Source organism: Thamnophis sirtalis, unplaced genomic scaffold, assembly GCF_051295495.1.
Source record: "Thamnophis sirtalis isolate CommonGarterSnake01/CBP01778 unplaced genomic scaffold, rThaSir2_p1.2 scaffold_6, whole genome shotgun sequence".
Lineage (NCBI taxonomy): Eukaryota > Metazoa > Chordata > Lepidosauria > Squamata > Natricidae > Thamnophis > Thamnophis sirtalis.
Window position 1 is genome coordinate 25,263,562 of NW_028261386.1, and position 27,701 is coordinate 25,291,262.

The 27,701-nt window shown below is 37.7% G+C and overlaps 1 protein-coding gene across 7 annotated transcripts in view; it reads left to right on the forward strand.

Annotated features, from left to right (window-relative positions):
- Positions 1–27,701, forward strand: part of NCOA1 (nuclear receptor coactivator 1) — a 285,311-nt gene that overhangs the window by 199,383 nt on the left and 58,227 nt on the right. The gene's annotated exons all lie outside the window — the stretch shown is intronic.

The window sequence follows — 27,701 nt, forward strand, 5'->3', positions numbered from 1 at the left end:
AATAATTTCTGGGAGAAAAAAACATTTCTCCCATCATCTGAAAATTCAGCATTGCAACTTTGCTGCAAAAAAAAAAGGTTGCTGAAATAATCAGACAAGTAATCAGCCATATATTACAGTATGCAGTAGAACCCAAATCTTATACTACAAAATCCATCCATTGAGTCATTCCAAAGTAAAATATTGTTGGGCATAATTATACATTGCTAAAATGCTACTTTAGGAGAACAGAAGCCAATAATAGATTTGGGGGGGGGGTAGAAATAACTAGATTTTCAGTTTGAATTTCTGTGCTCATACAATTCAAGAGAGAAGTTCTCTCATTTCTCTCACTGTAGCTAAATTGCTAGCAGCTGGGAGCATGAGAAATAGGGGCCCTGCCAAGGTCTATTCTGAAATCCCTTCATGCTTAGATGAGAGAAAGAGGCACTCCATGTTTCTCTCTAAATTGAATGCTTGCTTTGTAGCATTGGTAGCTAATTTGAAAGACAAAACATAGGGCGCATAGTCTGTCAACTTGCCAAGGAGAAAAGACTCTGCTTTTCATCCCAAGCAAGTTTTCTTTACATCCAGAAGGGGGGGGGGGAGGAAAGGGAGGTCCTAACATTCTTGCCAAGGATATTTGTGATCTCTGCAGTCCATGTAGCCCATAATAAGCATGTTCACATGTTAATGTTTTCTCATGTTTACACCTTTCATTTAAGCCTCTTAGGAGACAGTTTACACACTGTGTTTATTTTGTGGCAAACAATAATGCATGCCTCTCAGTAGGAACAGAAAATGAAATGGCTGCTTTCCCTGTTAGCGATCATATTATTCTTGCTACAAGTTAAATATAAATACAGAAAGCTGTTCTTGATGATACTTGTGAAAGTGTATTGAGATTGCAATCAGCTGGATTTATCACCTTCTGTTTCAGAAAGTTAGCTTTTTAAAAAAAGAATCTGTATGGAAAATATAACATTTTCCACTAGATATCTAATTTTGGAAGGGCATTATTTCAATGTTAACATTTTAAAATTAAATTGTTGTTAGGTGCCAAGAGAAAGTAAAATATCTCTGTATGAGATCTCAAATATCTGTTTCCATTTGGGAGTAGGCAATTTTGAATGTGATAAGGCAATTGTCCGGATTCTAAATAGGCAGCCACATATCTCTGGGAAAAATATATAATTCCAACTCACAAGAGATTTCAACTCTGTTGCTATAAGGAAATTAACTATTCCAAGTTTCAGAAACTTCAGTGTATGCAATTCTTTAAAAAATATGATCTCAAAGTGTCTCAAAGTTTCTTATGGTTTAGCAAAGTGATTTTGTCTTTGTTCCTGTAATTCTCAGCTGTGTTCATGCAGGATGATAGTAAGGCTAAGTTAATGGAACATTCTGGACAGGATTGAAGGAAGCGCTTTTTACAGCTGCTTGGATTTTTCAAAAGTATTCAGACAGACCACCCTGAGTGGCAGAGGATAGCTTTAAAAAGGCAAGGAATTCCTATGAATCCCATCCAAATTCTTCTGCTCAAATTCATGATGCTGGTTTTGAAAAGTAAATAATAATTCCACATGTATTTAATTGTAAATTGATACTTTTGCCTGTGTCTTTTGGTGAGTGTTGGTGAGGGCAGGGGGAGGTTTCTGGAGGCATGTAAGTAAGGTTATACTATAAGAGGAGAAGTTAGTGTCATTGGCCTCTGTGGCTTTATGATGCTTTAGGAAAGTTATTGCAGAACCCATATGCTATATACCAGGGGTGTCAAACTCAAGGCCTGGAGGCCTGATCTGGCCCACAGGGTGCTTAGATCTGGCCTGCGGGATTGCCCTGGAAATAGCGAAGAACCGGCCCATGGTGCCTCTGCCAGTGAAAACGGAACTCAGGCGGGCCACCCGCGACCCTCCCGAGCTCTGTTTTTGCTGGCAGAGAAGTCCAGGAGGCCGTCACAGCTAAAAATTGAGCTCGGGAGTGCATTTTCGCTGGCAGACCGATTGGGCCACCATAGGTGCCCACGACACGAGTGGCATTGAGCTGGCCACATCCACCCCAGCCACACCCATCCTGCCCCCTGAGGTCAAACACAACCCTAATGCGGCCCTCAATAAAATCGAGTTTGACACCCCTGCTATATACTGTACCAGTGTTTCTCAACATTGACAACTTGAAGATATGTGGACTTCACATCCGGTTAGCTGGGGAATTCTGGGAGTTTAAGTCCACACACTTTCAAGTTACCAAGGCTGCCACTGCTTTACACCGTTGGAGAGAAAGGGATTTTTTCCAGAAACATTCATTCAGCGATGTGCTTCATCAGATTTCATGCAGAAACTGAAGGGATTTTTCAAGGAGGTAAGGGCTTAAGAATTTCTGGCTTATGGGCACTTTCAGCAGTCATTAGTCTCCTTGGCATGGCATAGCATGGCTGAACATTAACTAGGCCAATTGCTACTTCAGTGTGTGTTTCCTTGAGCTTTGCTCTCTTTTGGCAGCTTATCTGCTTCTGCTGACTGCGTTGTTTGGGGAAAGGAGGGAGGAACCTCATCACATTTACACTATATTTATTTCTAACTTTTTGAGCATGAGATGATGGCTGAAAAGTGGCTAAGAACATAAGTATCCGTCAAAAAATGCTATCTGGACTTTCAGCATTTGGGATTGAGTGTTAATCATGTTGGTGTCTTCACTCCAAAATATTTTCTATTATTCCCAACAAAGAATCGATGAATGCAGATTTGTCCATTCGATTTCCATTCCTGATTGTTAGTGATCTCTACCCTTTTTGACTCTACAAATACAATGTGTGTCTATATTTTGAACTAGAATGCATAAAAATTAAGTAGTTTCAGGAAGTGGATTCCATTGTTAGTTCCCCAACTGATTTGAGTGCCCTTTCCCTAAGAAATAAGCAAAGCCTTTCTCTTAAAATTGTAAGGTGAGGAAAGTGAAATGATACTGTGGATTAATGGAGCAGAAGGTTGCTATACAGGATGGGAAGTGAGCTTTCTGTTTAAGAACATCCACCTTTCCGGGTACCAACTTTTGAGGTCAAGTAAAAGGAGAGACTGCTTTAAAGTCTACTGGTGGAAACAGGATGCTGGACTAGATAGATTTTTGGCTTAAATACCACAAGGTTGTTATTCTCACTGAACCCTGATTCTGCTGGAGATGTAGGAGAAATCCGAGCTCAGCACTCTATAGCTGCTGTCTTCTGCAAGAAGAATTGTTTATTCAATAGGGAGCAGAAGGGCACAATGATAAAGGTAAGCAGTTGGGGGTGGGGAGTGGCTAAGAAGCAGAAAACAGGAGCCATAACAAAAGCAATTATAGGAAACCCTGCTTAAGACTGCTGATTTCTGCTACCCTATCTTTTTCTATGTTGGTTTCCACATTAGGAAAAACTAGAATCTTATAAAAAAGGCCGTTTTAAAAAAGGCCTTAGAAATAAACAGATGTGACTTTGCCATGGATATACATAGAAATGCGACATTACATTCAGGTATAATAATGAATGTCAGAGGATGTTGGAAAGTGGTTGCTGTTGCTAGGGGAAGTTTTGTGAAACCACCTAATGAATTATAATGTCCTCTACTCATTTGTAGAACTGTTAGCTATCAGCTACCTTGCTTCATAGCTTGGAATTGAGGTGTTTTAGTGCCCCTTCTACAGTGATGATAGTGCAAAGCAAATTGGTTTGCTGGGCATCTTGGCCCCCAAAACAAACTACTAACAAACTCCTACATAGGAGATTCTAAAGCTGAACTGGTGCTATTAAATCAATCTGTAGTTGATCCTCCCATTCTTCCTTACCTCTTTTTCTCCTTTCTATGCAATTTTTTTAAATTGAAAATTGGTGAAATGATTTCCTGACATTTTAAGAGAAGTAACATAAAAGGCTGGAAATGGATTTAATATAATTTAAGAAACTGACCAACCTCAACTCTGTCCCAAAACAAAAGAAGCCACCCAGGAAAACCTAACCCAACTCACTTTGCATTATCACCAACTGCAGCTCCTGAGCAGCTCCACAAAATATTAAGTACAACCCTAAAATATCAATATGCTGTCCATCTCTGTCCCAGAAACTGTGACAAGATGAAGAGAGGAAGTTTTAAATCTCAAAACATCAAATAAATACCCTCCAAATTCCATAATCGGGATTCTCAGTGGCTGAGAGAACACTAATTGGCATGGTCTAAAGGAAAGGAAAGGTATGAAGCAGCAGGTGGAAGCTACAGTGAATGGAAACAATCCACAGTTAAGCCTCTTTTTGCCAAGTGTTTCATCAGGGGCAGTTCCTCCTATTGACAGATTTCTCTGCCCTGTTTCTTTTGAAGATGCAAGAAGCCAGCCCTTTCCCTCCATACCAAGCATCTCAATTGTTTCTCTCCCTTAGAATAGAGGGAGGACCTGGAGGAAACAGAGGAAGCCTTCTAAATCAACCCTGGCTGCATGCTTATACAGCAATCCAGGCCTGCTCCTCTGCCTCTGCTTTGCATGCTAGGCTGCTGTTATTTAAAAGTATCAAGCAAATTCTTTTAGAATGGTTTCCCAGGACTGGAGCCCTTCCAAGGCCAGTAATGTACAGTTGGCAGGACATGGAGTTTGCGGCTGTGGCAGCAGTCTGAAGTTCATCTGCCAAGACAGCTATAAACATGGCAAAGGAAGGAGTAAGACAGTTAATTTTTCAGCACTCCACCTTCCCACAAAAGTTTCACGATGGTTTTTAGACCAGCGCTGCTCTGTGAATGGTGCTTTTCAAGACCATGGTGCCTGGAGACTGCAAAAAGGAAAAAGGAAAGAAAGAAAGAAAAAAGAAAGAAAGAAAAGCTTTCTTGATGAGGTCACAAGTTTGTTGTTTTGCAAATGAATGAAAAAGATGGATGGAATGCCTGTGTATAATTGAAATTTTATTTATTTTGATTTATGTAGTGGCCCATCTTAAATGCGTTACTTTGGGCAGCCTAACAACAATTGTAAAACAATATAAAAGCAGAATGCAATATCAAAACATATTAAAACATATTTTAAAAAGTAAAGCACAATCTGCAAATATTAAAAACAGTGAATAACAAGCCGCAACTGTATAGGCTAATTTACTAAGATAAAAATAATTTTCTTCTAATTAATTTGTATGGAACTTTTCAGTATGTAGTATTGTTGTGGAGTGGTTTGCCAATATGTTTAAAGTAATGAACAAACTTTTTCAAAGTAATAGTGAATATATGGATTAGAATTTGTAAGTAAGCAAAAATAAAAAAGTAATTGTCTGTGTTTCACCACAAACATTATTATTTAACTTTTGAGGAGAACATGACACAAAAGAAGTGAAGACATATGCATAGTTCACACAATTATAAGTAAAATTTCTATGGGGTATGGCAGTGGCCCAGTGTTGGGATTCAAATAATTTAACAACTGGTTCTCTGCCCTAATGACCAGCTGGCTCAGTGGTCATGTGGGCGTGGCCAACTCAACATCACTCAGTTGATGGGCGCTTCGCCTTAGTGGTTACAATGTAATAAGGTTAATTGGAGGGGCAGTTTCTGTAAGCAGGGAAATAAAGATTAGACTAGAAACAACGCCAGAATATTTCCTTCCTGCCTTCCATACACGATTAGCCTGTAAAGTGGAAAAAACAAAATAAGATTTCTTCCAACAACCAGTTCTCCGAACTGCTTAGAAAGTTAACAACCAGTTTTCCCGAATAGGTGCGAACTGGCTGAATCCCACCACTGCAGTGGCCTCATAACTGGATGTGCAATTCAGCTATCGAGGTGATCACCTCTGGAGTTGCTTCATGCAGATCTCGAGGGAACCAGAGAAGGCACATCCAGGGCAATCTAACTCTAAACTTAACCTACAAACATATAGCATGCCTTTGTTGTTAGTTCATATCCTCTGAGACTCAGCTTTACCAAATGGAGTTTCTTTTAGTTACTAGTTAGTCATTGATGAACCTTGTGTGAATCTCTGAGACTAAAATACATCCACTAGCCATCCCAACAAATTGTGACATTTTGATTGCTATTTCCATTTTACAGATGAATAATTACAAACAAGAGAACAATTTGATCATGGGGGTCATGCCCAACTGAGATTTGAACCTGTCCTTATATACGGCAACTAATTTAAACTCAAAGTGCTCCTCCAGGGCATGTCATGTGTACTTGCTCAGTCTGCCAAAGTTGTAGTCTGAGCTAGATGAAACAGCCCTAGACAGGTGCAAGGCCATATAATTTGTGAGATATTTTTCAGTCAGAATTACAACACGGTGCCTTTTCACATCACACTCCCTCTGTGGGAGCCCCTTTTTTTGTGTGGCATCATTCCATTAAACAGCTGGAACATTTTTAAAAGCCCACAATAACAAATGTACACACTCCTTCTCAGCAGGGCATTGGTTTCACAGAACAAATCTACTAATCGGACTTTATGAAACATGGGACTATACCTTGTAGTGGGGAAAGGTTTGTGCATTCCAATGATGCCATGAACTATATATATACAATTAGGGAGGTCTACATTTCCAGAAAGGTCAACCATGAAGTCAGGTCATAGACAAGGGATCAGACTGAATACCTTAGAAACATGCTCCAGTATTTTGCTAAAAACCCCAAATGGTTATAGTATTCACAATCAAGACAGTGTTAAGGTGATACTAGAATATGAGTCTTCCCAGAGCAAAAGGTATCTAACAAGCTACTGGGAAAGATTGGAGTGAAGTATGAGTAGCACTAGTGTTTATAATCTAGGTGGATTAAGCCCAAAGGATATACAACTAGTGATGTGGCCAGAGGCAAAGGATAGTTTGGTAATGCCAAGAATATATACCACTGGAATGTGGAATGTCAAACCATAAATCAAAACCAATATGATGTTGTGAAAACAGAAATGTCAAGGCTTGAATATTGACATTCTGAGAAAAAGAAATAAATTGGAACTGGTTACTTCTCATCAGAGTAGAAGCAGACAAGAAACCATCACTATTAACAAAATATTGTCTAAGACAGTGCTCAGATTCAACCCCCACCCCAATGATATCCGTCTAAATTCAATGCAAGCCAAACACTATTATAGTGATACATATCTATGTCCTAACCAAAGATACAGAGGAAGTGGAATCTGATTTAAAATAATTTAAAGCATCTTACTGATGCAGCATAAAAAAATATCATACTAAATATAGAAAAACTAAAGTGCTAAAGTTGGAACCAAAATGGCATTTGGAATAAAGGCAAAATTTGGTCTCAGTGCATAATGCACAGATCAAAGCAGGAGACAGACTATCAGAGTTCAGCCAAGAAAATTCAATGATTATACAACTACCTTTCCCCAACTACTTAAAAGATGAACAACATTGAAATCAAGTTGATTATATATTCTCAAACAAAGATGAAAAAGCTGTACTCCATGAAGAAAAACAAGACCTGATTCCTATTGTGGCATAGATCATGGGCTCCTTCTTGCAAAATTACAACTTAAACAAAAGAAAACCAAACAAGCAGAAGAACAAGATATAACCTCACCAGTATTCCGTAAATTAATCCAGAGAAGTTCATGAAACACTAGCAGCAGTTTAAAATCTTACAGGATATTGCAGTTAAAATTCTATATCCAGATTCTAAGCATGTATGGAAAATAGCGCAATGGCCCAGAGATGAAAATAGATCAATTTATTTAATCACTTTGTTAGTTCAATACCCCCCAAAAGGGCAATGTTGAAAGAATGGAACACTTGTACTTTTCTCACATGCTAGTAAAATAATATTGAAGATTTTTCACTCATGGGAGGGGAACTGCCAGATTCAGAAGACACAACTCCCTCCCGACCCCCCATTAAAATTGCAAACATCTAGTGGATGGTGGGAAAGATAAAGATATTGCAAAAGATGAATGATTTTACTTTATTGATCATACAAAGGCTTTGGACTGTTTAAAATATAAAAAATTAAGGATGACCCTTAAAACCCTGGGTCGCTCCATCTGCTTCTTGAAAATTTTATTTCATAACTGGAACAATTAAATGGTTCAGAATTGAGGAAAGATATGTTACAGTTGCATAATGTTATTTATTTAATATATACAAAGTAGATATAGTGAGAAATACTGGACTAGAAGAAATTGAAAATGAAATTAAATGTGGGATTTTGGGAAGAAATATCAATAACCTCAGATATATTTATGAGGAAATGAGGTTGGAAATGGGGAAAAAATCATAAGACAAGCTCAACAAAATGTTTTGATGCCTTTGAATTGTGCTGTTCCATGCTGCTCTGTGTGTCAAAACAAAAAGTTGATGAAATCATCATATATGTTCTGTTGTAGACCTTGTGGAAGAATGATCTGTAGGAGATATAAACCAATTTTATATTAAAGATGGCATTAATTCACTGACCCATTTATTCTATGGGCGGTTTTTTTTTGCATCCACTCCTAAAATGCATAAAATCACATATTATCACTTACAATTGATTCTCTCTTCTGTTCATGGAATCACAGAGTTGGAAGGTCCTAATAATACAGATTAATTTACATCCTTCTAATTAAAGCAAGCCACAGTTTTTAAAATTACATTTCTGGGATTATTGACAACATTTAAATCAATCAGATTTAAACAGTAAACACATCCCAAAGGTAAATTTTCAAGAAAGTTTCTAAAATTTTCAAATATCTGAACTCTGCTGAGCTACCTGCCATAGAAGATGGGAAGACACAAACTGCACACTCAATAGCTAAAGATATTATAACATGGCTCTGAAAATATTGATAAGATGCTTCTTATTTGATTCCAATTATAACCCAGATCAAGGTTTTTAAATGGAGATTATTCTCAATTTCTAAATTATGGCGGTTTTCTTCTTTGCTTTTCTCCAGATCCCCTTTCCTCCTCTGAATCTCAAGTCCTGCAGTTTCCTCATATGGAAAATAGGGGAAACAGAAGAAGCTGTCGGAGTGAGATGCTTGGCACTCCCATTTTGCTCATTGTCCCCCTGCAAATCCCTGCACACTTGCTTATAATATTGTATTGGCTTGTGATTCCATAGATATTCTATAGGAAGATATCATCTTAAAAAATATATCCCAAGATGAAAATGGCAAGGAGAATGTATATTTCTAGGGCAAAAGGTGGTGACTGTGGGAAGCATTAGAAACCTTTTGGCCCTCATCCTTGTACAAATGGCTCTCTCTGCATTTGAAATATGGATTTGGGAACCATAGCATGTAAATTTATTCTGTTTCCGATACTGAAAACAAAAGAGACATATAACAAAAACTATCTTATTATTAAATTGTGAAAGAAACTGCATTCCAAAGTTGGATGCATCTGTAATCTGATTAAAATGCTATATGCAATTCTGGTAAATTCCTCTCAGAGGAGGACATCGTTGAGAACTGGGCCATGATAAGTAGAGTAACTGCAAGAAAAGGCAGAAACATTGTAGTTCTCTTATGCAATATAATAAAAAAATAGGACCTGGTGGAAATAAGTGATCACGGTACATTAAATGTATGAATACAGCAATTAATAGTTTCTCCCCATTCTTGTTTCATATAGCTTATTCAGTGGTGGGTTTCAAAATTTTTTAGAACCTCTTCTGTAGGTGTGGCCTGCTTTGTGGGAGTGGCTTGCTGGCCATGTGACTGAGTGGGAGTGGCTTGATAGCTATGTGACCAAGTGGAAGTGGCTTGGCAATCATGTGACTGGGTGGGCGTGGCCAACTTGTAAAATGTGGTGAAACTCACTTAGCAACGCTCTTACTTAGGAACCAAAATGTTGGCTCAGAAACTCTGGCATTTGGAGCACGCAAGTCTTAAAGCTGTCAAGTTACAAGACCCTTGCATCCCTAACCCTTTAGAAAAAAAACCACAGGGGTGTTCAAACTTGACAGCTTTAAGACTTGTGGACTTCAACTCCCAGAATTCCTCCTCCAGTCATGTTGGCTCAGGAACTCTGGCATTGAAGTGTGCAAGTCTTAAAGCTGTCACGTTACAAGACCCTTGCACCCCTAAACCTTTAAGGAAAAAAAACCAGGGGTGTTCAAACTTGACAGCTTTAAGACTTTAAGGTTTAGATAGGACTCTTAGAGGCGGGCGTGAGCCAGCCAATTAGTGAGCGGTGGGCGGGGCAAGCGTGGTGCGGACGGGCGGGGGGAGGGAACTGGTTCTAAATGGCATGGTAGATTTGTGGAACCTCTTCTATAGAAGAGGTTAGAACTGGCAGGAACCCACCCCTCCTCTTATTCCTCTATTGATTCATGATACATGATAGAATTGCTAAAAAGACCTTGGTGATACAATACTTACATAATTTCCATAGGCACTTGGGTTTTTTAAAAAAGGTTAGACATAGGCCTCTTTATCATGAGAGGCTCACAATAGCAAAGTTAGTTTACTTGCAACAACATCATGCTTTGCATAAGAATAGGATAGGAATAAGAATAAGAACATCTAGCTGGCTAGTTTTAGAAATGAAGTACTAACACAACTTTCCCCACCTGATTCTCTCCAAATGTGTTGATTTACAATTCTAATTATAACAGTATTTGTAATCCAACACATCTAGAATGTACTAGGTTTCCAAAGGTCATTTGTCAATTATAACTTGTGGCTCTTCTCCAGCATGCTAGTTCATAAGTTTTTCAATAATAACAATGCAATTTATCTCATTATTTAATGCCTAGAATTATGTTTGTGTTAAAATTTAAGGCTCACATCACCAGTGTTCTTTACAATTCAAACTGCACAAACATTTTTCTGACCATCTCTTAAAGAAAATCATAATCATTGTGCATAGATTTGATTGTTAGACTTCTGACCTCAAGTTGGAAGAGACTTCAAAACTAATTTATTACAATCCCTAGCCAGAAAGTCTCTATTACTGCTATCTTAATAGAACACTGTCCCAGCTTCTGCTTACAAATGAAGACCTACTGCTTTCAATGCAGCCTATTTCACTGTTGAGGAGCTCATTCGGTCAGTTTTTCCTAATTTTAAATGAAATAAATGATTTGAAATAAATGTTCATTCTAACATTTAGTAACACAAAAGACTATGTCATACCTAAAATTAGATGGTGAGCTCATCAAAGCTTGGTTGTCAGCCTAAAGCTGATCTCATCAGTTTAGCCATATTGAATTTTAAAGGAGTTCCACTCTATCCTTTTAGTCTAAGGGAGATCAAAAATTGTACGAATCAATGCACTCTTTAAAAAGTACTCAGCAGTTTCATGTTCTGGATAAAACCAATAAGGGAAATCTCATCATATTGTTTTTCATCCTACTTTAAAAGTGTCCAGAAGTTGGCAAGATTTCAAGCACTGGAGGTAACAGGAAGGGGAATATTTAAAGAAGTTATAGCATAGTCGAGGAATGGTTTGGAAATGAATAGATACTCAAACTGGATGTTTTATTGTGTTACTAGTTTTAGATCATCCAATCAAATGGATGGCTAGTAAGTTTTAGCAGTTGAGTTCTAGAGAGAATGGAATGTATCTTGAAGGGACCAGATTTGGAATTTAAGAATGCTTCAAGAAACTTTCCTTGTTGATTGGAGTGAAATGAATTCACAGGAGCTACTGACTGAGACGGGACTGTCTGAGAATTGAGCAAATAAAATAAAACTAAACAGAATTAAGAATTAGGATTTGGAGAAGTAGACATTCTCTCAGATATCTCCCATGATACAATCAGTGTTGAAATGGTTTTCTTTAAATAACAATGATAAATTTAGGGGTAAACTTAGGTGGCAAAGCATGAGCTGATGTATCATATTTACCTGTAGGAATTATTATGGAAACTAGAGCAACCATAAAGGATTTAGAGAATATCCTGATGGACTAGTTCACATTCTTCTAAAAAGGTGTTTTGTGTATGGCAACTATAGTATGAGTACACTTCATGCTCTCAGAATTTCAAATGTGCCACTGGCCTAAAAAGGCCATCTATTGGGGGGAGGAGCTGACGTTGCAACGACACAATGTGTGCTCCTGGAGCTGCAAGATTGCAGTCAATACTTTTGCCACTGGATGGTCCTTTTGGACCTAAACCGTCCCGAAGAGGTAGTGACATGGAAGAGTACATCCTGCTGATCTCAGGGACACTGCAAAGTCCCTGATTGATCCAGGAGAATCTCTTTTTGCCGGCGACAGAAGTGCAGCCATTGAAGCTGCTGAAGTTGGGACAGCTCCAGAACGGGAGGAAAAGGAAAAGAGAAAGTGTGTCCATCTGGTGAGGAAATCTTATTATTATAAAAGAGACTACCCCCCCAAATAAAAGCTAAATTAAATTTGAAAACAAAAGAGAGTAAGCGGCAAAATTAAGCTACATTAGACAGTACGGATGGAACTTTTGCAAATGTTTCCTATTCTTTAAATTGAACAGATTAGTTTTTCTTTTTCTACTTTTTATATTCTTTTTTATACCTATGAATTAAAATCTTTTTCCTTATTTTTATAATGCTGGATTGGATGGGTTGTTTTTTTTGCTCCATTTAAGAATTTTGTTTTCTTTAAGCCCAGAATATAAAGAAGATATAAAAGGAATACAAAGAGGGCTGTAATAACAGAGGGAAAGGAAGTAACACTTCCACTTGGAGGCTGGAGGCTTGGAAGGCTTGGAAATATTGCCTTTTCTTTTTTCTCTTTGATCATTTGACTTTGCATTTCAAGGTTCTTCAGCTTGTTTACAGAGAGTGATAGTGAGAAGAGCATGGGTTGTTTATACAGGTGCTCTTCGGGAGCTTTATTGGTAGCTGGAGTGGAATGAAACAAAGCCTTGTCTTGAAAGATTATAAATGAACTTGCTTTAAATTTAATAAAAAGTTTTGAATGCCAGAGTGGCAGTGTTTACAAGTTGGAAGAATGGCGCAACATAAAAAAGAAACCTTAACATTGCAAAAGATTATGTTTGAAATTCAAAAATTATTAGAAGTAACAGAGAATATTGAGAAGAGATTGGAGAACAAAGATCGTAGAACAGCAAAATTTGATGGAAAAATTGAGGATGTTCATCAAATGAAGAAAGTGGAGGTCAGAGTTCTAAAAACTGAAGGAAAAAATAAACAAAGAGACAAGAAAATTGTTGATACTGACAGTGAACTGAGCGTGGTTGGAAATGGAAAGAGTGGAATAAGGAAAGGGGAGATAGATGGACTGGAGCTCTACCCCAGCTTTCAAAGTATAGAAGAAGAAAAGAGAGAATAATTGATGGAACTAAGGAGAAAAAATTTATCAAAGGCCCTAGTGATAACCAAAGATAAGCTGATTGAAGAAGCAGATGGAGGGTTTTGAGCTTATACAAGATATGCAACAAGCAATAAGTTGCAAAGAGAAGTCCACACAAAACTTAGTAAGGAAATAATCAGAACATTAATGCCACAAATGGCAAGAGACATAAGACTGCACTATTACTGAAAAAACACAGGTTGATGTAATGAAAGCTTAAAATAAAAAAATTAAGTCAAATGTAGTTAAATTTAGAGCATTATATATAAAATGAAGTAATAATGGATATAGTTAAATAAATGGTTGATAATGATAATGGATATATATGTATTGGTTTGATAAGAGGAAATTTGGTATAAATTGCAAATGGTGACTACGAAAGGAGGTTTAGAAACTCTGTTATTAAATATAACCAATTTTTATTTATAACGTGTTATAAAGCTGTAATGTTACTGGATGATATTGGGAAGAGCTTATGGAATGACATTATGTGGTTTTGCTTTAAATCTGGAATATTTTATATAAAAGGACGTAAAAACAATTATAGTCAAATGAAAGTTGAGGTATGATGATAGTAATATATATAAATATATTTGATTTAAAATATATGATTTGATATGAATTGTAGGTGATGACTGTGGAAGGGATGCATGGAAGTTTTTGTAACCAATCAACACACTTTCTACAATTTGTAATGGAAGATGGTTTTGTGGTTTTTTTGTGTGTTTTGTCTGTTTGTGCTTATTCAAAAATTATATATATCTATACCATGTATCCTTTCAGTAAATACTGAGAAATCAAGTAGTGCGATGACATGAGGCAGGCAGTAAGGGCACAGCATCACCAAGTAGAGGCCACTCTAAAGAACAAGTTTGCCTGATCCTTCAGAACCCTGGACAGGTCCCAAGGGAAAGTGGGGTTAATCTGGGCTGAGGATTCACTGAGCCCTTTTTAGGCTCCAGTTTCAGTTCTGTCAGATTCAGAAGATCATTTAGGAGCTCTGAGTAAAAAGATCCCGAACCAATGCCTCTCTGGGTTACAGTTTTTTCATCTGAGTCTCCTTATCTCTTCTTTATTTCTCTCTTTGGATTTATGCTTGGTCATTGCAGGAAACCAGATCATGGCACTAGCAGGAATATTTCTTACTGGTTTTTATTGCTTTTCTCTTTCAGTCACCCAGGTTTATGTTGATGAACAGAAGGTATTGTCTCTACATGAACTACTTTCATTTGGTCACATAAGTTCTTTGCCCCCACATTGGTGCTTGCTAAGAGGTTGCTGAGTGTCCTAACTTATGAACTCACAGGCCACCCACCTGAAGCCCACTGATTATATCAGAGGCTTTTCCAGCATGCTGCTGCACTGTACGTCCCCTGTAAATGAGCTGTAAAAAAATTTCTCTGGGTCATGAATTCCAATGAGCTGACAAATTCTTTCACCTCTTTATTTCAATACAGTAGAGCTGGCTTGCTGCTCTCATCTATAAAACTAGTCTCCTTGTCTCCACCTTTGAATTTGGGTTCTATCATGAATTGGTTTCAGATACAGACTCCATTCATTGCCATAAAATGCTTCTTTGCAACAACACTGGGCACTTTTCTCTGCATGTGTTTATTTTATATAGCCCTTCCTCAGCTAAAGCAAGTCAATACAATTTTAATACCTCTGCTGACAGTTTCAATCTAGTTGACAGTTAAATATAGAACAAGCCAAAGGGGAGACTATAAATGAACAACGTAAATACCTCTCTTTTTTCTTCCTCCCAGGCCTGTGCAGTTTTTGCAGATTTATGATTAGACTACGCTAGTATATAATCCATTTGTGAGCACAAAATATGGCATTCCAGAGCTATTCCTCCTCAGACACACTTTCTGATCTTTATGAATTTATTGAAAAGAATCAAAGCAGCTGAGCAATGCTTCTGTGTAATTCATTTCAATGCAGCGCTTCCCTATGTGATAGAATATCGTTCTTGTAAATAGGGGGCATTGACGTAATAGTGACTTTATTGCTAAATTATATTTAAACCAGGAGTTTTTCAACTTTCACTTATTATCTTATGCCAGATCTTTCAAGCAAGCCTTTAGCAACCATCTGGGCTGATTCCTGCTTGAGAAATGGCTCAGTACTATCTCCAGGGGATATATAGAAATTCTCTTAATGTATTTTTTGACTGAGAATTTCTCACATGGAGAAGAAGAATGGGGTCATGCTGTTAGCTTTGCCCCTAGTTGGCCCTGTAATTTTTTCTTGAGTTTGGACATAAGAAGAAGCACTCTTGTTTTCTTCTTCCATCTTTGATCTGTTACCATGTTTTCTTGTTCTTATTTGTATATGAATTTGCATATGAATGTGTATCATAGCGAACATACGATTAGAGTGGTATTTTTGGGAGATGCAGCAGGCACACTGAATAATGCTTAAACAAATCTTCAAACTGAATAAATTACAAAAATGAGGGAAAGAAGATGACTTATAAGATAAGAAATAGAATAAATACTATAAAACGGTAAAGAACATAATAGCAAGAATCCTACTGGCTCAGGCCAAAAGCTCATCTAATCCTGCAATGAACATCTCAGAATGTCCCTACAGGTATATTTAGAAGACTTGTGTACTTGAAGTAGAAGCCCTCTTCCATTGTTGTTCTGTAACAAATGGTAATTAAGACCTGTCTTTGAATGTGGAAGTGGAGGGATGGAGTTAGCCATCAAGATTAGTAGGCTTTCAGAGATTAATCAGAGGAGAGCTCTGCTTCAAATAATATGTTATGGTTACAAATAGAATGAATAAATAAGTGGAAAACTGAAAACAATAGACGTTAATAGAATTCTATACCTTTTTTGCTATAAACTGTATCCCCAAGTTTGTTGGGAATCTTACACTTTCACAATTGGAGAGGCTAAATATCGCATAGTGATTATTTAAATTTTTAAAACTAAAACCATTGGCTTGTAAAAATATAATTTTGAAGTGAAAAATCTTCTTAGATTCTTAACTACTGTAAGGAAAATTAATATGGAAAAAGGCAGTTGAAACTGAAGCAAGAAAGGGAATCCGAAGAGATAGTCAGAACAGCTAATTGTTGCACAATTAGCAGAAGAATTCCTAGTTTATTAGACTAAGCACAACAGTTTTCATTGCCTGTCTCTTTCATTTCAAGTCAAATGAGATAGCCTTTTGCTGGTTTTCTTTTAAATTCCTTGGGCTTAAATAACTTATAGAAAGCTGAACCAGCTGCCTTTTTTCTTCTAGGGGGTTGGACAAAGATTAAAAGATTATTCTATTGTATTCCTAATGTATGTGTATATATGGATATGTGCATACACAAACACACACATGTATATGTAAAAACATGTTGTTTTAATTTTTCTATATCAGATTATACAAAGAAAAGTTATAAGGATTATGGCCAGTAGAGTGAAAATACAATAATTAGAAATGTCATTGATTTAACTTTGGAAACCAGAATTGCATGTTTATATGACTTGAGTGTTCTCTTATCAGAGCCAGAAGCAATAATGAAAGAACAGATAGCATTGAAGTGACTGAGCTTTGAAATAAAACCAGCTACTCTTTGGCTAACACCCACTATGTTAATATGAATGCAGTAGATTGGCCGGATCAAATTTTGATCTTTCAAGTTCATGTCCCTTAGAGGCCTTAAGTTGAAGGGCTAAAATGATCATTATAAAGGGGGGAAACCTAATTTACTCAAGCCATATTATGACACTCTAGTCATATCTGACCAGTCAATGGAGGAAGGATCAAAGGACATGAACATGAAAGCATTTGTGCTTTGACTCTGACATTTAATGGTAGTGCTGCCTCTCAGTTAGCCTTCTGCGTAATATCTTGTGATTTATTGTTATGTCTCTCAAGATTAGGACAATTGTATGTGTCGTTGAGGGCACAACTGGAAAAGCTTTTTCAGGACTAGGTTTTGATGAAGTGGAGGACTATCCAACTTAAAAAAGTGGGAATTCAGTTAGAACCACATTTCTTTAGCAGTAATATATCAGTAAGCAGTCAGCGCACCCTAGGTTACATTTGGCCAATGCTACATAATTTTTTCTGTAACCTTTCATATACCCAGCCTTTTTAGCTTCATAAGAGACTAGTGCAGTATGAACAGTTGCTTGATTGCCAAACACAATACTTAATAACCTAATATATAAAAGCAACTGTCTCTGGCTATTCTCTTGCAAAATATTGTGCTGAGGATTGTACTTAAGCTCTACAAGTGCTGTTCTGAGATACATACAACACTGGACTCTGAGCTTCCAGTTTAATGAGAAAACGATAAGAGGGAGAAATGTGAATCCTTTGATCTATTATAGAATCATTAGTCTTTGGTTTTGTCAGTAAAACAGTGTTAGACCCTAAGTGTGATATAGACTCTTGTCGTTATCTCTCCAATTTGATGAATGTGTTGAACCAGATACGGTCCCTTCCATCTCATACAGTGTAAATAATCCTACAAATTCAGTTGAGGGTATATTTTATGCCTATTATGGCTTAAGAATATCTGCTCGCAATAGGCTTTGCTTATGTAGCTGCTCCTAGTTTATGGAATATCTTGATTCAGGGGATTCATTTGATCTCGAGCCTTTGTAAAAGTTTCCTTCCACTAAAGGTTGTTCCTACTCCCCAGACATTGGTCCAGAGGGTCCCCTAACTCCCAGGAGTACAAAGGGCCCCCAGAAAGGATAAAAATATGCAAAAATGTGACTACCTCCTTATCCCTGTGAGAACTCAAATCTTTAAGCATATTATGTTTGCAGTATTTTATAGCCAGTATCAAGCAATTCAAGCAATCAATTCAAAATTCATAGAGAAGAGCCAGAGCCTCTGTGACAGAGTACAGATTTTGCCTCTAAGGGTCAACTTTCTTAGCCTCCCTTGTTGATAAGGACTAGAAATAACATGGAGAAAATGTCCCATGCCTCTGCTACCGAATAACATGGGGAACATGCCCTAGCCCCATCTAATGACCATTCCTCAAAACAGCTCTAACATTGTATAAAGATCATACAAAGAAATACAATCAGAATATATTAGGCTGGAGAAAAGACAGTGGAATGAGAACAAAAATTACTTCAGAAGTTAAAGATCATAAAATCATTTATTCAAAAATGCTATGATGCTATTTGCTAATGAATGAAGAACAAAGGAGAATTTTCAGTACAAATAGAGATGTAGGCAGTTCTGTTTTTACCTGTTGACCAAATGAATCATCACATAGATTTTATCTCATTTCCTATGGAAGTCCAAGAGCTGCAGGGCATCTCAGAGGCAGATTTGTGGAAGCTCTAATATGTCAAATGGTGACAATGCGATAAAAAGCACAGAATTTCTTCCAAGAGGCCTCGGGCATTTTTTTTTCTCCTAAAAGGAAAAAAAATTGCCCTCAGGCCTAAGCTGTATGCCATTTGCTGGTACATCAAGCCCGCTTGTGCATTTCAGTCCATGAGCCCTGGCAGTAGAATTGAGTACAATCTCTTAGGATCATAACTGAAAGTCAAGGCTTCTTCAATACATTCTCCTCTTCTCCTAGGATTTGTGAGTAGAATAGGAAAGTTACATCTGTCAGAATATTTTGATGAGATTTGATTTGAAAAGAAGAGGAGAAGCAGCAGCATGACAGCAAGAGAAAGAAAATAGGTTGAGGGTCCAGAATACATACCATCCAATATGATGAATTCTTATTCTATTCCCTAGTTCTCATACACAGCAGATGGAGTAATCTACCTGCCTCAAGATTGTATAACTCTGAGGGTGAGGACTCACCTGTTTCTCCGTAGTAGAAAATGCTGATACAGAGACATTAATATGATGCTGATGTATTGCATTATTTGCATTATTTATATCCTTTGTTCAAGTTACAGCAGATTCAAGTGACTTACAAATAAAATAGACACTTTAATAATAAAAGTCTAGCAAACACTACCAAAACATAGCTCATTGGGATTTTTCCTGAAGGCCGTTCGATAGTACAATAATTTCCACAAGGCTACTGATAGCCTCTACCCTACCTCAGCCCACTAGCAAAATGTACACTAAATATACCTGTAAATCCTTCCTCACTGTAGTTATATAATCTCAAAGCAAGTGGCTACTTCACCTATTGTTTATGAGAACTAGAATAAGAACATACCTCAATTTATTTCTTTGGCCACAGGGGATAGTTGTCTTTCTGGCAATTGTTCTTTCCTAGGTGTTATGCTACACTGATTCTTTATTAACTACTAATAGGTATCTCTGTAGTGTCAAGGTCTTGATCATTAAATACATCACAGACTGTTACATTACATTTTAGTTAGCTAAAATTAAAGCTTTGCAATTATGGAGAAGCATTCAGTTGTGTTCTGTTGCCTTTGTAGCTGCTAGGAAGAGTAAAAACAACTGGACTGGACTAGGGCCATTCTACTCAATACAATATAATAGCAGAGTTGGAAGGGACCTTGGAGGTCTTCTAGTCCAACCCCCTGCCTATGCAGGAAAACCTATACCATTTCAGACAAATGGCTATCCACTTAAAGATGTCCAGTGTTGGGACTTTCACAACTTCTGGAGGCAAGCTGTTCCACTGATTAATTGTTCGGAATTAATTAATTGCTCTGAATGAAGAGATAGGCAGAGCGCTATGGTGGAAGTATGTTGCTATTATAACATATGGAATCTGATGCCTGCAAGGTCTGTTTCAAGTGGTCAGCTGCATTTTATTGTTTTACGTCTCTTAACATTTTCTCTTATCTCTTATTTGTTGATTTAAAACATGCACTTGAAAATTCTATTCATATTTGGCTGCTTCCCAAGATTGTCCATAGTATTAGATGCTTCTAGCTATTGCTTGTTCTGCATTTTTAGGTTTTTTTCCCCCTGTTATTGCTCTGCCCTCCCAGAACAGCAGAAAAGCTAATAAACATGTAACTGGACTGTACCACTACAAGCAAGATTTAAGGATTTACAGAACAGAACAGAATAATAGAGTTGGAAGGGACCTTGGAGGTCCTCTGGTCCAACCCGCTGCTTAGGCAGGAAACCCTACACCACTTCAGACAAATGATTATCCAAGCTCTTCTTAAAAACTTCCAGTGTTGGGGTTTTCACAACTTCTGGAGGCAGGTTGTTCCACTGATTAATTGTTCTAACTGTCAGGAAATTTCTTTTTAGTTCTAAGTTGCTTCTCTCCTTGATTAGTTTCCATCCATTGCTTCTTGTCCTGCCCTCAGGTGCTTTGGAGAATAGCTTGACTCCCACTTCTTTGTGGCAGCCCCTGAGATATTGGAATACTGATATCATGTCACCTCAAGTCCTTCTTTTCATTAAACTAGATGCACCCAGTTCCTAAAACCGTTCTTCATATGTTTTAGTCTCCAGTCCCCTAATCATCTTTGTTGCTCTTCTCTGCACTCTTTCTAGAGTCTCAACATCTTTTTTACATTGTGGCAACCAAAACTGGATGCAGTATTCCAAGTGTGGCCTTACCAAGGCATTATAAAGTGGTATTAACAGTTCACGTGATCTTGATTCTATCCCTCTGTTAATGCAGCCTAGAACTGTGTTGGCTTTTTTGGCAGCTGCTGCACACTGCTGGCTCATATTTAAATGTTGTCCATTAGGACTCCAAGATCCTCTCACAGTTACTACTATTGAGCGAGGAATCACATATACTGTACCTGTGCATTTTGTTTTTCTTGCCTAAATGTAGAACCTTAATTTTTTCACCATTGAGTTTCATTTTGTTAGATAGCACCCAGTGTTCAAATCTGTCAAGATCCTTCTGTATCTTAAGCCTATCTCCTTGAGTGTTGGCTATTCCTGCCAGCTTGGTGTCGTCTGCAAATTTATCCCCTCATCCAAGTCATTGATGAAGATATTGAAGAGTACAGGGCCTAAAACAGAACATTGGGGTACCCCACTGCATATTTCCTTTCTACTTTATCAAATGCCTTACTGATGTCCAAGTAAATTATATCGACAGTATTCCTCTGGTTCACTAACTTGTCACTTTGTCAAAGAATGCAATAAGGTTAGTCTAGCATGATCTGTTTTTGACAAACCTATGTTGGCTTTTCGTTATTACTTTGTTTACTTTTAGGTGTTCACTGATTCGTTGCTTAACTATCTTTTCCAGAATCTTCCCTAGTATTGCGATCAGGCTGATAGGTCTAGTTTCCTGGATCTATTTTTTCCCCTTTTTTGAAGATGGGAACTACATCAGCTCTTTTCCAGTCCTTTGGCAGTTCCCCGGTGCTTCGGGATCTTTGAAAGATATAGTTCAGTGCTTCCAAAATCTCATCTGCCAGTTCCTTCAGAACCTTGGGGTGTAATTTGATAGACCATTCCATTCATGGGGAAAAAAAAACCTTTAGAAGAGAACAATTACAGGCTGGTTTTCTCTGTGATGAGTAGCTGAGTATAAAAGTCTATGAAGATTCTTTTGGGTTGGATTCTATAAACAGGTTTATAGAATCTGCTGATTGTGAAAAAGATTTGACAAAATAATCTGCCCTACCTTAACCCCACTTGACATGAAACTAGATTGTTTTCCCTTGTGCCAGAGTTCCAAACTACTGGGCTCAGCAGATAGAGGTGGACCACTCAATCGTCTGTGCCATGCTGCTGTGTATTTGGTGCCAATATCTGCGGTGAGCCCAATTCAGAAGCTAGCTAGTTATATTCTGAGTATCTAGGACACAGCTGTGCATAACTTTTGCATATGCTACATTACATGTGTAGATGCAAGTTTATAACAGCTTTGCAGAAAAGGAAGTGGCTCTTAGTCTCAAAGCATTTTCTAAGTTGTCAATAGACTTTTCTGAGCTCAGTACAGCGGTTATTAGATACAGCATTATTAGCATGCAGCATATTTTACCTGTAAATGGAGATCATAATATTGGTCTACCTTGAATCACCTTGAATGATTGAAGTATTCTATATATGTGCTAAGATTACTCATGCATGCAACACCTAACACCTTCTACAGTTTTGGCACTTGAAGTAAAAAAATGACCCTCCCAAAGTAATTAATAATGAGATTAGATACTGTGGAGTCTTAATTTCATATGGACTCTGCAGCACAGTACCTAATAATATTTCTGTCCTTTCCTAAGACTGACATTAGTTGCCAACTTCTCTGCTTAGATTCACATGTAAGTATAATTTTTCCATGACTTGGAATTGGAAGAAAGTATTTGCCAGTTTCTTTTCTGGCGTTTCAGCCCAGCCTAATTAAGCTGTATTTTTTTCTATGAACAGAACAGGGCTTTAAGCCATGAACATATGTACAATAGGGTTATCTTAATCAGTGTTTAAGCTTCTTTTACGAAGCAACTTTAAAAAGATAAGAAACAATGCAAGGACATGGTATTCTCAAGAATGTACAAAGATGCCAAAGGAAGGGGCTTTTTTTTCATAATCTTAATTCATGCAGGAGACTTTGGATTTTTACAACATACAGGGTGGGCAAGAACAGTTCTTTTTCCCATTAGAAAGCTCCTTGAATATCCTGCCTCTCACATATAATTAAATAACAGAAGAACTTTCAGTGGGCCCATGAAAGCATTTTTTAAAATATAATTGCCACATATACTTTGGGGGAAATCTCCCTGGAAATTCTTTTACTCATGTAGAAAACTATTGCTATCGATATCAATTAAAGCTTTTTTCTCTGTGTTTGGGGTGTGTATGATAGTAGTATGTAAAAACTGGATGATTAAACATAACTTTATGAGCTTTAGTTTTTACAGAAAATCATATTCACCCCATGGAACATAACATGGGCCGGGGTGTGTGTGTGTGATAATTGGAACCAAAGGATATTAATTCAAGCACAAGGAACTATGGCTCCTCAGCCAACAGTACCCAGGCTTGGAGAATGGCAATTATTTTGCTCCCTTATAAAGAGAACTTGAGGTTCCTTGTAATTGTTTACTGGTTTTAAGTGAATTGAAGTTGATGACTACTGAGCAAACTGAATAAGAAATAGTGTTTGTCAGAAATGTAAACTAAGTAATAAAGAGTTTTCTAGACTATGTGTGGTTGTATGGAACTGCATCTACATGGAGGGAAGTATGCAGTGGAGTACCCCAAGGCTCTGTTTTAAGCCCAGTACTCTTCAACATCTTCATAAATGATTTGGATGAGGGAATAAATGGGGAACTCATCAAATTTTCAGATGACACCAAGCTGGCAGGAATAGCCAACACTCCAGAAGACAAGCTTAAGATACAGAAGGAACTTGACAAACTTGAACATTGGGCACTATCTAAAAAAATGTAATTCAATGGTGAAAAGAGTAAGGTTCTACATTTAGGCAAGAAAAATGAAATGCACAGGTACAGTATAGGTGGTACCTTGCTCAATAGTAACTGTGAGAGGGATCTTGGAGTCCTAGTGGACAACCATTTAAATATCAGCCAGCAGTGTGCAGCAGCTGCCAGAAAAGCCAGCACAGTTCTAGGCTACATAAACAGAGGGATGGAATCAAGATCATGTGAAGTGTTAATACCACTTTATAATGCCTTGGTAAGGCCACACTTGGAATACTGCATTCAGTTTTGGTCACCATGATGTAGAAAAGATTACTCTAGAAAGAGTGCACAGAAGAGCAACAAAGATGATTAGGGGACTGGAGACTAAAATATATGAAGAACAATTGCAGAAACTGGGTATGTCTAGTTTAATGAAAAGAAGGACTAGGGAAGACATGATAGCAGTGTTCCAATATCTCAGGGGTTGCCACAAAGAAGAGGGAATCAAATTATTCTCCAAGGCACCTGAGGGTAGAACAAAAAGCAATGGGTGGAAACTAATCAAGGAGAGAAGCAACTTAGAACTGAGGAGAAATTTCCTGACAGTCAGAACAATTAATCAGTGGAACAGCTTGCCTCCAGAAGTTGTGAATACCCCAACTCTGGAAGTCTTTAAGAAGATGTCTGAAACGGTATAGGGTTTCCTGCCTAGGCAGGGGGTTGGACTAAAAGACCTCCAAGATCCCTTCCAACTCTGCTATTGTATTGTATTGTCTTTCTAGCTGGTTTTTTAAAAGCTCATTTTGCTATGGATCAGTGCAGAAGCAGCACCTTTGCATGACTGCTTGTTCTTTTTCCAGTCGTCTGACACTTAACTTTGTAGACTGCTTTCCTGACTTCCAACCTTTTACTAGTATTATGCCTTTGTTTTACTTAATGAACTGCTTTTCTGGTTTCTGACTTCTTGTTAATCCCAACTTCATCATACACAATCTTTTGAATGTCTGCTGCGGGTCTTCAACTGTATAGTTTGCTGTCTACAACTTTTATGTGTGTCTCCTATCCACCCTCTATTATGAGAGATGGCACAGATGCTAAATATTTTTGAGACAAGGGAGTTAGATGCAGTTTATGGAGAGAAGGGATAATTGGACACAGAAGGTTTTGTCTTGAATGATTGTCAGATTGAAAGAGTAATCAGATAATTTTTACAAATTTTAGGAATTTTAGATTTTTAAAGGCACAATCCTAGTTTTTCATGACAAGATGTAGTCATGCTATACAATGTTGGCTGACTACTTTTTGGCATATAACAAACTTATTATTTTCCTGAAAGTTTACTGCTTTGCAAATCTGAGTATAGCTTGATAAACCTGAAAAGTTGAATAAAATGAGACTGAATATGAAACGAAGGAGGTCTTTTAGAAGAGAAGGTTGGGAAATGTTTCCACCTTAATCAGGAACTCCCCTGAGTTATTATTTGCATTATGCAGCAGTTTGAGAAATAAAAACTTGGTTAAATTTTTGGTCTCACGATTAATAAAAGGAACTACTAAGGACAGAATGGAGAGTTCTGTAATTTAAATTTATTGCTAAACTCATATTTTATTGTTCAGTCAATAAGACATGTCTGAGTCTTCCCATGGATCATAGCACAACAGGCCTCTGTATTCTCTACTTTCTCCCGGAGTTTGCCCAAATTCATGTTCATTGCATCCAGTGACACTATCTAACCATCTCATCCTCTGCCATCTCTTTCTCCTTTTGCCTTCAGTTTTTCCCAACATCAGGGTCTTTTTCAACAAGTCCTCTCTACTCATTAGATGGCTAAAGTATTTGAGTTTCATCTACGGTACCCGTCGTTCCAAAGAACAGCCAGAATTGATTTCCTTTAGGGTTTGACTGTTTTTAACTCCTTGAAGTCCAAGGGACTCTCAAGAGCAGTGGTGGGATTCAATTTTTTTTAGTACCGGCTCTGTGGGCATGGCTTGGTGGGTGTGGTGTGGCTTGGTGAGCGTGGTTTGATAGGCATGGCAGGGAAGGATACTGTAAAATCCCCATTTCCTCTAGATCAGCTGGGACTCTGGAAGCAGAGAATAGATGGGGGCAGGGCCAGTAGGAGATGGTGTGTACTGGTTCTCCGAACTACTCAAAATTTCTGCTACCGGTTCTCCAGAACTGGTCAGAACCTGCGAAATGCCACCTCTGCTCAAGAGTCTTCTCCAACACCCCAAGTATCAATTCGGCACTCAGCCTTCCTTATGGTCCAACTTTCACAGCCATACCTTACTACTGGGAAACAAAACTATAAGCAAGCGGACCACTCTTCTAATCCTATCTTTGTGATTTGAAATAGGTTTTAATAGATAGATTTCTGGCTGCCTCAAAATCTAGCTGTAGAACCTATTTAGTTTGTATAAATCACTTTTTAAAAAATTCAAAATGTCCAGGAGACAGAGAGAAAAAACTCCAAGCACTTTCCTGGAATTCTCCCTCTTGATGCTGGCCTAATTCCATTCACCTCCAGGTTTCTGCTTGTGCCATCAGTTTCTGCTCCTCTCGTTTTATAGCTGACTCCTGGATTTTGCATCTTGCCCTTTTTAAGCAAAGCAGCAAATGCACAGTTAATACTATTGACACACTTATTCCTTCATTTGCAGCATCCTCTTGGAAGGTTGGATCTATTGAAAATTACTGCCAAGGTTAAGCAACGTTTTGCTGCTCTTTCTTTAAAATTATTTTCTCTTCCCCTTTCTCATTTTGTGGAAGTACATTGGATTTGTTTTCGTCTTTTTGTTTATAAAAGAACAGCATTACCACAAACCTATTGGGGATATGCATTTAATTTCATGTTTCATCACCACCTTCATCATTTATCCAAAAAGCATTGACTGCTTACAGTCTGAAAAAACAAGTTCCAGTGGGAAGATCTTCCCTGTGGAAATAATACCATCATGTTGATCAGAGTTGAAGGGACTTTAGAGGTCTTCTAATCTGACCCCTGCTTAAGCAGGAGATCCTATACCGTTCCAGACAGGAGGCTGTCCTTAAAAGCCTCCAGTGATGGAGCACCCACAACCTCTGAATGCAAGCCGTTCCACTTGGTCGCTGTCATTGTCAGGAAATTTCTAAGTTGCTTCTCTCATGATTACTTTCCATCAATTGTTTCTTGTTTGACCTTCAGGTGCTTTGGAAAATAGGTTGACACCCACCCACCCCTTATTTGATATATTTTATTCAAATAAAAGAATATTCTTCCTGGGTCTCCCAGATCTCCAGACTAGAATTTCAAGAGGTACTTCATATTGTGGAATTTCTTGCTGAATTATCAATTCAGTCCCAAAATCTGATGTGAGAAATTATATATTAAATAAAGATTTTGTTTAGAGGATGGAGATATATTGTTTTTTGATGTTTTAATAATTTTGCTTCATAAAATACACTTTGAATGCCCACACTACATTCTTAAATAATTTTTAGACATAGTGGAGAAGATGGTAATGTTTCATTCTACCAGCAGTGGATTGTTTTGAATAAGAGAACTGAAAGTGCAGTGTGAAACTATTTTGCTAAATTTGAAGAAGGATTCCATATCCCAATTAAAGATTCAGAATGGAAAATCACAGCAACAGTTCTGAACAGTAATTCAGTGGAATTGGCATGACAACAGAGATGTTCCCAGCATGTAACATTATTTTAGACTGTTTTCCTCACTCATGGACAGGTTTTATGCAGGACCCCAACTGCATTTCCAATGTCTATTCCACAGCTTTTACAGCATTCCCTAAAATAAAGCAAAAGTTAAGATAGTTGTGTTTTTATGATCTCAGAATCACAGAATTGGAAGAACATTGAAAACCATCCCCAATCCAGATGGCTTTCTATGTCATAATTACAGATGAAGCTCTGTATTCTTTTCACTTTGCATAATTTCCCCAGATTAGTCTGTGAAAGTTAGTTGATCATGTGCCACTAGAAGAAAGAAGCTACAGCATGTGATTTGCCTGCAGAGAGTTCTTGCTTTTGAGCTAAATTACATACTGCAGAAGAAAGCTATCTTTAGAAGAACATTATCCAACCAGAGACCCCCCTCCAGATGGGTTGGATTATAATTCCCAACAGCCATGCCACATGGCTATTGAATAATGGGAATGTTAATTCAGCACAGCTCAAAAGGCTGGGAATGCTGTACAGGAGATTAGTTTCCATTCCTACTAAATGGTCAATCA